Here is a 12267-nt window from a genome sequence, read left to right on the forward strand (position 1 = left end):
TTTGCTAAATTTGTCTTGTATGTTAATTGCTAAAACATATATTCAGAATTATTTTGTTCAGGGCTGCCCAGAGGATTCAGGAGGCCTGGGTCTTCGGCAGCAGGGGGCCTCCGCTGCTGAATTGCTGCCGAAAACCCGGCACTTCGGTGGCGGGTCCTGGGGCGGAAGGACCCCCTGCCACGGGTCTTCAGGGCACTTCAGCGGCGGGTCCCGGAACGGAAGAAGCTCTGGGACCCCCGGACCAAGTGAAGGACCCTGCTCCAGAGGCCCCAAAAAACTCTCGTGGGGGCCCCTGCGGGGCCCGGGGCAAATTGCCCCACTTGCCCCTCCCTGGGCAGCCCTGATTTTGTTATTGTTCAAGCATACTAAAATGTGCTAGGTAATTGTAATGGGGTTCACTCACCACTAGGGCACCCTGTTATGTATGGGTCTGGGGAATCCGCTCTCCTCTGGTCTAGCACAGGCACCCCCTTTTGTCGCTCACACGCCCCATCTCACTCTCCAAGGCTCAAGGTGCTCTTTCTCTCTTACAGCCTTCTGGCTAGGTCACTGTAGTCTTCCTCTTCCAGAGAAACAAAGTCTCAACAGACAAGCTGTCTGGGTGCCATTCAAGCAGTTTTGCCATTCAAGACTGTGCCACTTTTCCAGTGTCTGGTAAGGGAATCTGGGCATCCGTTCTACTCCAAGTTCCTGCCCAGGGACCCTACAATTAGCAAGCAAGGTCAACCCTTGCAGTCATTTCCCTAGGTTTCTTCCTGTTCTGCCCTCTGCTAGCTTTCTTCTCCACCACCTCTCTGGTTATACACTTGCCTCATCAGGGCCTCCGCTCCCCCCTGGGTTTCCTCCTCTCTTTCCAATAGGCCCAGAGAGTGACTGCAGATTTCCACACTGCAGCCCCTACTGCTCTCATTTCCAAGCTTTATACAAGCCCCTGCCTACTCCTGCTCACATAGGCTCCATCTTCAGTTAGTGCTTGTCTGCCAAGCCTAAAAATCCTCCCAGCTGCAGCCTACTAGATTAATTAGCTTCTTCCAAGCCACCTTATCCCTTTCAAGGGTGGTGTGGGGTGAACACTTCATCACACTAACTAACGAAAAGCTGTGCTCCCTACCTCAAAGATCATATGGTCTGAATTTAGCAGAAGAGATGGTACGGGTTATTGATACACAAAGGGGAAGGGATTAAGGAGGATAAGGATGAGTAGTAGTATGATCCCATTCAGTGAGGCAAGTACCCTCTTGAAAGTCTAGGTACATTTGTATCTTATCTGCCCCCTCCCCCCACAACCTTTATTGTACAGGTGAGATGTCAGAAATGAGTCTATAGAAAGGAGCTGGATGAGGAAAGTAAAGTAACTCAGCAAATATGTTTGGAGAAGTTGCCCAAAACATAAGGGGTATGGTTGAAGAAGGTACGGAGATATTTGTAAGAGGAGAGCAAGGGGGATATTGAGTTTGGCGTTATTCTTCCATTTATACTTAATACATATGATATTTGGGGAAATTCTTAAAGAGCATAAAACGTTGCTAGGAAACAGATGAGGAAGTGATAATTTTGAGAGAGACAATACACAAGGGAGTTCTTATTAATAACATAGACCAATGGTCTGTCTAGCCTAGTATCCTGTCTTCCAACAGTGGCTGTTGCCAGATGCTTCAAAGGGAATAAACAGAACAGAGCAATTTATCAAGTGATCCTTCCCCTGTCCAGTCCCAGCTTCTGACAGTGAGAGTTTAGGGATACCAAGAGCATGGGGTTGTGTCCCTGAACATCTTGGCTAATAGCCATTGATGGGCCTATCCTCCATGAGCTTTAATTCTTTTTTTTTTACTCAGTTCTGCTTTTGGCCATCACTATATTCACTGGCAACGAGTTCCATAGGGTTGACTTTGGATTGTGTAAAGAAATACAGTACAAACCTGTTTGTGCACGAATCCGCTTAACGCGCAGTAGCGCCATGCCTCCCGGTGCTACCTATTTAACACGTGAGGGGGAGAGGGCAGCAGTGTTAAAGTGCTGCCACGGCAAAGGACCCTGCAGCGCTTTAAGGTCCCTGTCCCTTTTGCCCCCACTCAGCTGCTGACAGGTGGCGGGGGCAAGGGAATAGCTGGCCTGGGGCCGGCGATTTAAAAGGGCCCGGGGCTCCGGACACCGCTACCGCAGCAGCAGCGTCCGGAGCCGTGGGCCCTTTAAATCGCCACGGGAGCCCCAGGCGTCCTGGAAGGGGTGGCTAGGGGATGCTGACCCCAGCCCTGCCCCTTCCGGGGGTTAGAGCCGCCCCGTACTGGTAAGTGTCCTGAGCTACTTTCACCGTGTGTAATAGTAGTAATGTTTTTATTAGATTACACATTTGAATTTATATTCTTGCAAAGTGCCATTAACAGATAGGCCTGCAGTATTTGGGACACTGTGAATATGTATGTAAGCCTAGATAATTATACGTGTGTGTGTGTATATATAGATATCTTAAGATATTTCAGCATGGCCCTCTGGCCCTTTAAATCACTGCCTGAGCCCATCTGCCAGAGCCCTGGTGGGAATTTAAAGAGCCCCGTGCTCCAGCTGCTGTGGGGAGCCCCGGGCCCTTTAAATCACCGCCGGAGCTCTGGGCGGTGTTTTAAAGGGCCCAGGGCTCCACACGAATTTGGATATAACGTGGTAAAGCAGCAGGGCTTGGGTGGCGCTTTAAAGGGCTCGGAGCTCCCTGCTGCTTTACTGCGTTATATCCGAATTCGTGTTATATTGGGTCACGTTCTATCGGGGTAGAGGTGTAGTTCCTAACATTCTGTTAACTTTTTTTTTTTTTTTTTAATTTCCACTGCACATTGAGCAGATGTTTTTCAGAGAACTATCCACAATGTATCCAAGATCTCTTTCTTGAGTGGTAACAGCTAATTTAGATCCCATAATTTTTATATATAGTTGGGATTTTGTTTTTCAATGTGCATTACATAGCATTTATCAACATTGAATTTCATCTGCCATTTTGTTGCCCAGTCACCTTGTTTTGTGAAATCTTTTTTAACTCTTTGTGCTCAGCTTTGGACTAAAGTATCTTGAGTAATTTTGCATTGTCTGCAAACTATGCCACCTCACTGTTTACTTCTTTTTTGAGATCATTTATGAATATGTTGAGTGGCACCGTTCCCAGTACAGATCCTTGGGGGACCCCACAGTTTACTTTTCTCCCCTGTGAAAACTAACCATTTATTCCTATCCTTTGTTTTCTTTCTTTTAACCACTTACTGATCCATGAGAAGACCTTCTCCCTTATCCCAGGACTGCCTACTTTGCTTAAAGTTTTTACTGAGAGACCTTGTCAAAGTTTTCTGAATTTCCAAGTACACTGGATCACCTTTTTCCACATTTGTTGATCCCCTCAAAAAATTCTAACTGATTCGTGAAGCATAATTTCCCTTTACAAAAGCCATGTTGCGTCTTCCCCCCCCCCCCACACATATTGTGTTCATTTATTTGATAATTCTGTTCTTTATTATAGTTTGAACCAATTTGCCTAGTACTGAAATTAGGCTTACCAATTGTCAGGATCGTCTCTGGAGCCCTTTTAAATAAATCAGCATCACATTAGCTATCCTCCAGTTATCTGCTACAGAGGCTGATTTAAGCGATAGGTTACATATCACAGTTGGTAGTTCTGCAGTTTCATTTGATAGTTCCTTCAGAACTCTTGGGTGAATACCATGTGGTCCTGGTGACTTTATTACTGTTTAATTTATCAATTTGTTCCAAAACCTCTTCTGTTGACACCTCAGTCTAAGACTGTTGCTCAGATTTCTCGCCTAAAAAAGAATGGCTTACGTGTAGAAATGTCTCACATTCTCTGCAGTTAGGACTGATGCAAAGAATTAATTTAGCTTCTCTGCATTGGCCTTGTCTTGCTCGAGGGCTCCTTTAGCACCTCAGGGGCCCCAGTGATTGTTTGGCAGGGTTTCTGCCTCTGATATACTAAAAAAAAAATTGCTGTTGGTTTTTGTGTCTTTTGTTAGTTGCTTTTCAGATTATTTTTTGACTTGCCTCATTATACTTTTAAACTCTGGCAAGTCACGTGTATGTTACTTACTATTTTCCTTGTAGGATTTGACTTCCAATTTTTAAAAGATGTCTTTTTGCCTCTAACTGCCTCTTATACTCAGTTTATCCATGGTGGCATTTTTTTTTGGCCTTCTTACTGTTTTATTTGGGGTACACATTTAGTTTGAGCCTCTATTGTGGTGTTTTTAAATAGTTTCCATGCAGCTTGCAGGCATTTCACTTGTGACTGTTCCTTTTAATTTCCATTTAACTAGCCTCTTTATTTTTGTGTAGTTCCTGTTTTTGACATAAATGCTACTTGTTGCAACTTTAAATGACAACCTCAGTATTCCCAACCCCAGGTGTTCAAAAATCATTAGACAGACCCTCAAATTATGGGATTTTCAAAATAATATGTGGTGCGTTCTTTTGATGCCTTCTGGATTTTGCGCTTTTAGAAGTCACGTTATAAAGCTTATTTTCTTTGTTACCGTGAGGGCTAGAAACTTACTTTACAGGAAAATCTCTGTGTTTTTTTTTTTTTTTAAATCAGACTAAAAAGCCAGGACTTTACAAATAACAGCAAATATCACAGGAGTTGGCAATACTGCAGTCTGTGACTACCATTCTCACAGGGGGAGTGTGGTACATAAGCAGGGAAACAATAGAAATATAACTGTCAGGTGAATCACAGGGCAGGGCTACACTAAAAATTTACATAGACACAGCTGCACCGATGTGGCTGCGCTGCTGTAGCGCATCTTGTGAATATGCTCTAAGCCAACAGGAGAGAGCTCTCCCATCGGCTTAATAACTCCACCTTCATGAGAGGCGGTAGTTGTGTGGGTGGAGAGCTTCTCTCACCGACCTAGCGCTGTCTACGTTGGGGGTTAAGGTCAGTATAACTGTGTCACTCAGGGGTGTGGATTTTTCACACTCCTGAGCAATAGTTATACTGAAGTAAGTAGGTAATGTAGACTAAGCCATAGTGCAGGGCAGGAGGAGAGATGAAGGATCAGCAGGTGCGAGGAGTGGCAGTCTTTGATTGCCTTGAGATCTGTAGATTTTTCTGTGAGTTTATCTCCAAAAATAAGACGGTAACATCCAATCTGAGTGTGGAGTTTTAATCCAAGAGGAAACAACATTATGATTTCATGGATTAGATTTTATTTCCTAGAGAAAATAAGATTATTTCCTATGAAAAATTTAGCAGAGGGTTAGTCAGTTTCTTAAATTTGCACTCAGGTGCTTAAAAAATAGAATAAGAAAAACAAAGCTAGTTACAGGCTTTAATCTTAGAGCCAGTTCTGTTCTTAGTTTCAGATGTGTAAATCTAGAGTAATTCCATGGACTTCTGAAATCAGATTTTATACCACTCTAAGTGAGAGTAGACTTGAGACTGAATTCTCTGTTCTAAAGGAAATCATTTTCTGAACATATTCACCTTTCCAATAAATCAATAATGTGGGTGAAAAGTAGTCTACAAACAAAAATAGTTAAATCTCTCTCTTTTTATACAGACATATTTAATTTGCCTCTTGAATAACTATTCAGTAATTTAAATACCGGAGTCTATTTTATTTAAAAAGATCTGTGTATATTGCAAGGACTTGATCTAAAGCCCATTAAAGTCAATGGGAGTTTTTCCTTTGACTCTTGGGAGCTTTGGATCAGGCCCTAAATGAAAAAAATCTGTACAATTAAACAAAATATAAGCAATTAAAGCAGTTGGGACCGTGATGTATTTAAAGATTCTGTGCAAATAAGTCCACATTGCTACCTGCACATTAACAACAGAGTATAGTTAGCATGTTACTTTAGAAAATATTAATTTCATTTATTTACATTTATAAAAACCTCTATAGATGCCTCCCTTAAGCTTTGAGGGCCTATTACATAAATAAAACACACAATATAAACATCAATGCAATATAAAGAATGGCTCATCCCATCTTGACACCTCTAGCAACTATAGTGAGGCTAATAAAGTCAGAGAAAGAACGTAACATAAGGTTAAAACAAGTTCTGAATGCTACTGAGGCTACATTATGTACTCCTGGGGGGATTCTGCATCAAACAATTAAAAATTCTGCTCACGGTATTTTAAAATTCTGCAAAATTCTGCATATTTTTTGTCAAAATAATGTAATCTAATCCAGCTAGTTTCAATTATTTTGGTAATTTATTTAAACTACAATACAATGGATAGAGAATGGGAGTGAGAGCACTGAAGGAAATCAGCCCACCTCTGTCCTATAGTAATATAGCTAGTAGTGACCCTTTACTTCTAATTATTAGTCAACAAATATATGTAGCCCATGCTCAGTGTTACATCATAGGTAACTGCAGAGCAAGTGAGGGCTAGGGACTCAAACTCACAATTTATACTGGCTACTGACCATCTCCAAAAAAGCTCAGTAGCAAACAGTTCATGGAGCCCATTTTTGTAGGAAAATTTTTCAGTCCAAAAATGTAAACCATTTCTAATCACTAAAGCACCATAGGCGTTTATAAGGCTAAGGCCATACTGTCCTTTACAATAAGGCTCCTTTACACCACTCTGGCAATGTAAAGAAGCTTTAAAATGTTTACACCTGTTTTAAACTCTTAGGGGAATATACTAAAAACAATGGGAACAATTCATTAAGCAGGCAGGCTGCTACATTCTCCTCTGCCTGAGGGAATAGAGCCTGCCCCATGCCTACCTCTTCAGAAATACCCCAAAGCCCTGCCCCCTCCATGCTGAGCGTGCTGCATTTGCGAGCAAGAGGGACAGAGTGTGTGTCTCTTTCTCTCACACAGAACTACCCAGCCCCCCCCCCGATCCCCAAGGCAGTGATTTACATCTCTACCGGCTGCTCTGGGTGCCCAAAGTGACCTATCTGCTCTGCCAGGGAGTGGGCGCATGACTGCTTTTGTGGCTTCCCTTTGCTTCTCCGTCAGAAGTCATTTTAATGCAAGTTAAGCAAGAAATCTGCAGGGGCCATAAATTCTGCACATGCGCAGTGACACACAATTCCCCCAGGAGTAATTATCGTGTATGACTGATAGAGGGGGTGAAGGTAGATGCAGGAAAAGTCAGAGTTCAAGTGTCACCACCTAAAAATGTATCAGAAGTAATGGTTCCCTGTGATGATAAAATTTTAGAGCAAATTCGTTCCTAACCTATCCTCCACAGCTCATGATCTTTATAAACAGATTAAAACAGTCTCTCTTTGGAATTTGGGTAAAGTACAGGAGTATATGCTTTACCATTGTCACACATGATCCCCTGTGGTTGTGAAAATATTGTTCTGAGTGTGAACTAATGTAGGGTTGAGCTTATCAATACAATTGTCATTTCATTTTGAGTCTAAGGGCTCAAATGCTGATCTAGAAGGCACTAAAAACAGTGGAAGTTCCACTGTGCAGGGTTTGAGTTCCATGCAAGGGAACTGTAATGGAACAGTTTGGTAATGTTGAGGCACTGCACAGGAGTAGCTTATAGATAATGATTAATGTGGATCAATAGGTTTAAATCCCTGTTAAGGAAGTGTACAGGTTTTCCAGTTGCAGCTATAATAGTTAATGGGCTATGGTAGAAGTAGTGGAGTACCTACAATATTGCTTTGCCAACTCAGTGTCAGGTTTATGGTTTCAAAATAAAAACAACAGCTACCCATTCACAGCACAAAACTGATTACTTTTGGCAGCTGAACCATCTTGTGAGATTGCACAAGCTTAAGCAGGGTTAGGTGTGGTTAGTAATTGGCAGGGATACCTCCAAGGAAAAGGCATGATGCTGCAAGGAAGTGGTGGTTGTAATTCAGTAGTGATCACTCTTCCAGCTAAGTCTATACTTTGGGTAGATACAGGAAAACCTGTGGAAGATTTTTAGAATTCTTAGTATCTAGAGAACATATTGATTCGGCTTTGTTACCCTCTTACGTTTTTGAAAGATGACCTCCTGAAAAGGTGCATCCTGAGGCTGTATGACTCAAGGGCCACCAGGGTAGAATTGGCCATAAGGGCCATAGTTTGGAATCCCTGTTTCCAAGACTGGAAAAATCCAGAGGAAAAAGGCAGTGTATTATAGTTAGGACCTTACCAAATTCACGGCCGATTTTGGTCAATTTCATGGCCCGAGAATTTTAATAATAGTAAATTTCATGATATCAGCTATTTAAATCTGAAATTTCACAGTGTTATAATTGTAGGGGTCCTGAAAAGGAGTTGTGGGAGTATAACAAGGTTATTGTAGGGGAGGTTGCAGTACTGCTACCCTTACTTCTGCACTGCTGCTGCTGGTGGCGGTGCTGCCTTCAGAGCTGGGCAGCTGGAGAGTGGCAGCTGTTGGTCGGGAGCCCAGCTCTGAAGGCAGAACCACTGCCAGCTCCAGCACAGAAGTAAGGATGGCATGATGGGATATTGCCACCCTTACTTTTGTGCTGCTTACTGCAGAGCATGGCCCTCAGTCAGCAGCTGCCACTCTCTAGCCACCCAGCTCTGAAGGCAGCAGTACAGAAGTAAGTGTGTCATAGTATGGCATTGCTACCCTTACTTCTACACTGCGCTGCCTTCAGAGCTGGGCGCCTGGCTAACAGCCGCCGCTCTCCAGCCACCCAGCCCCGAAGGCAGTGCAGAAGTAAGGTTGGCAATACCACCGCCCCCCACCCCCCGCAACTGCCTTTTGGGTTAGGACCCCCAATTTGAGAAACTCTGGTCTCCTCCATGAAATCTGTATAGTATAGGGTAAAACCATACAAAATACCAAATTTCACAGGGGGACACCAGAATTCACGGTCTGTGACACGTTTTTCATGGTCGGGAATTTGGTAGGGCTCTAATTATAGCATACTGGAGGGCAATAGGTTGGGACTCTGAAGTTCTGTTCCTGATTCTGCCACTGCCCTGCTGGATGACCTTGGACAAATAATTTCATATCTCTGTGTCTCCATTTCCTCTCATACTCTTATTATATTATCTATTTAGATTGTGTTCTCATTGGGAAGGGGAGTGTCTCTTCCTATGTTTTTTACAGTGCCTGACAACTGGAGGCTCTGATCTCAGTTGGACTCTGCTGTAATATAAATAATAATGTTAATAATGAAAGGATTGACCACTGTCTAAGAGATTAGGAAACCAACTCCATGAGCCTAGGAGTGGGAAGATCTATCCCTATGAAGGACCTCGGTCTTGGATCTGTAAGGCCATGTCTGAAGAGGATAGATACCTTTGGATCTGACATTCTAGTGGTGCTGAAAAAACTCTAGATAGATTTGACAGATCCTTAGAGGAGTCGTAGTTCTGAATAATTTCTCTTGGACCTTTGAATCCAGATGCCTGAGTTGGAGCCAGAGAATCCTGTCTTGATAAGCGTAGCCAATTCCAGTAAATGTTCCCCAACCCTCAAGCCTTCCAGTTGGTGGATAAAGCTACCAAGCAGAACCAAAGAGAGCTCCTGATACAAACCTCACTCCCTTGTAGTACAGATAGACTGGGATCCCACGCTGATGAGCAAATGAGTGCACCTGGCAACCAAAAGACTGTGTGCACAATCAGGGGTTATGGGTTGCGCTGGGACAAGGCCAGATCCAGTGGGTCTTCTATACAATGAGAAAAATCAACTCTATGTGCTAGATTTAGTGCATACTTTAGAGACCTCTGCCTTCAATGTACTGATACTTTTAAGTAAGTTCCTTTTTTATTAGAGAGAAGTGGATAGTGGTCCTGAGGATTCATAGTGCTCTCCAAGTGTTATTGAAACTGAAGCTTTCCCTTCTTATTCAGAGATGGTTCTGAAGGTTTTGAATCCGATAACTCCGAGACCTTATATACAGAAGGCGAAGCAGACATTTTTTTTGTACAAATACCTTGAGGTGCTTTTCCCCACTCACCTCTAGCACTGAGAACAAAGGCTGCACAGGCCAAGTCTGTTTGAAATGCATTACCAGGTATTGTGCTGGTTTGTGAGGGAAATTTTGTTTTTACATAAAGCATGTTGCTTGACGACAGTTCTGTGAATCCAACACCACTGGATCTTACCCTTAGTAAGCACTCCAATTTAAAATTATGTAAACAAATACTATCTAAAAATAATTAACGATAGGAATTTAAGGTAACTTCCCTAAATGCACAACTGAAGATAAATAGATGGGTCTGAGATCACTTCCACTGGTGAAATGAGAGAACTCAAGGATGGTTAGAATATGGAACCTTTTATCACTGTTGTTAGATCACTGAACCCATAGATCAGTGTGAACATGTCCCCATATGGTTATATTGCTGTAAAATGATTCCAGGACTGCAAAGCCCATCATGTGACTCCTATAGTGGGGAACTATAGAGGATTGTCCATGAAGGAGAAATACAAAGCCCTATTCCTGCAATCAGAGCTACGTGGGTGGAACATGGTGCCCACACAGAGTCCCATTAAAGTCAAAATTGAGGCTCAAATCTGAAATGAGTTCAGCATCCCATATCACATTCTGATATTGCACCTGTATGATTCATAGGAACCACGTCAAAATATAATTGGCCTCTGTAAGTGGTTGCACTCTCTGCTGTAGCACTCCCTATCATCAGAGCATCACATTGGAGGAGTTCTTGCCCTATCAGCCATCTGCCTTTGTGCACAGTTCAGACCTCCAACCTGAGACATGTCCTGTTTAGATCCCTTTGGAGGTAACAGTTGAGACACTTTAGACATTAGTTTAATCAGCCCTGTATCTGGCCTCTGTCTTCATTTCCCTTTCTGGGCTGCTCTGAAGTCTTCTTTCCCGAGCTCCGGTATTGAGCACTAGCTGCTCAGACTGAGTCATCCTTAGGTGTTCGTTCTCCTGCAGACCCCTGCACCAGCCCCTTCCCAAAATCATCCTGTTCTCTGTGGTTCCTCCCCACAGACTGAATGCTTTCAGCCTTTTAGGAGACTCAGGTATCCATTAAGTTATCACTTGATGCCTCTTAGTCCACTCCCTCTGGCTAAGAAACAACTAGTTAAGTACAGCACAGGCGTAGTAGATGAGACTAACAGGCTTTTACCCTTTTTTAGCTGATAATAAGGTTTCACTGCATCACAGCCTCTCAAAATAAAAAAAATAAAGAGAACTTAAGGTGTTGTGCATGGAAAAACAATAAAAATGTTCAGATTTTCAAAATTAAGCCCATACTAGTAAAATTACTCAAACTGCATATGGGAAGTGTGAATAAGATGTTAAAACTGAGCTGCATAGAGAGAGTATCTTCAAATTAATAGAATTCTAGCAAGTCTATAAAACTAGTATGTTGGTTTCATTGTGTATTACCTATATACAGATCAGTAATGCCCTGCAGTGCTGAACAACATTGCCATCTATGATGCTTTGTGGAAAACCTCACTGAAGTCAGTGGTAGATACCCTCTCCTTCAGTCATCAAGCAATTTATGTTTGAAATCCCAAAAGAGTGAGATTTTTGTTATTTTGTGACAAAAACTATGGTAAAATGTAGTTACAGTGGAGAGTATGAGAAATGTAGGGTATAAATAAGCTTCTGGTTTTGGGTGTACTTCATTTTGGAGGACTTGTGGTTTATTTTAGCAATTTTGAGTTTTATGTAATTGTCCAAAAAAATGAGTTTTTCAGAGCTTTCTCTTCATATATACTGTAATGAGTAATCTCTTTGTAAAGTTCCCTAGAGTGCTTTAACATACTACCGTTTCAAACAATACTTTGTTAAAATGCACAAGGGAACCTTTTCGTGGGCACCAGCAGGGTCTACATGGACCAATTAATGCACCACATTAGTGCACTTTATAAATTAAACCCCCGTAGTCTGCATTATTCTCCATGTAGACAAGCCTATAGATACAAGTAATCATTTCTGGTGTTTATTGGATAAAACACAGATTTTTTTTTTTTATAAAATCGGGTGTGTTTTATTGGTGTTTATCAGTTAAATCAGAAACCCTAGGTATAAAATATTAAACAGGGATGTTGTAATTATCCAAAAAAATAACCATTATGAACCTAGGAAACTCAACACCAGGAATAGTGCCTCTCGGCTCTGCTTGCTGGCAGATTGAAATTTCTGTGCTCTACCTCTCTGCCTTAACGCCCTACACCCGTGAAGTGGACCCTGAGGAGGGCTCACGAAAGCCCAGAAGATGCCCCCACCTCTCTGAACATAGATTCCTTCCCTTACCTTCCATCACAATGGGCCTATTGAAACCACTGGGCCTTTTATGGGGACCAATGCTATAGGGTACCTGTCTGGAAAA

This window comes from Gopherus flavomarginatus, chromosome 5 (assembly GCF_025201925.1).
Source record: "Gopherus flavomarginatus isolate rGopFla2 chromosome 5, rGopFla2.mat.asm, whole genome shotgun sequence".
In the NCBI taxonomy this organism is placed as follows: domain Eukaryota; kingdom Metazoa; phylum Chordata; order Testudines; family Testudinidae; genus Gopherus; species Gopherus flavomarginatus.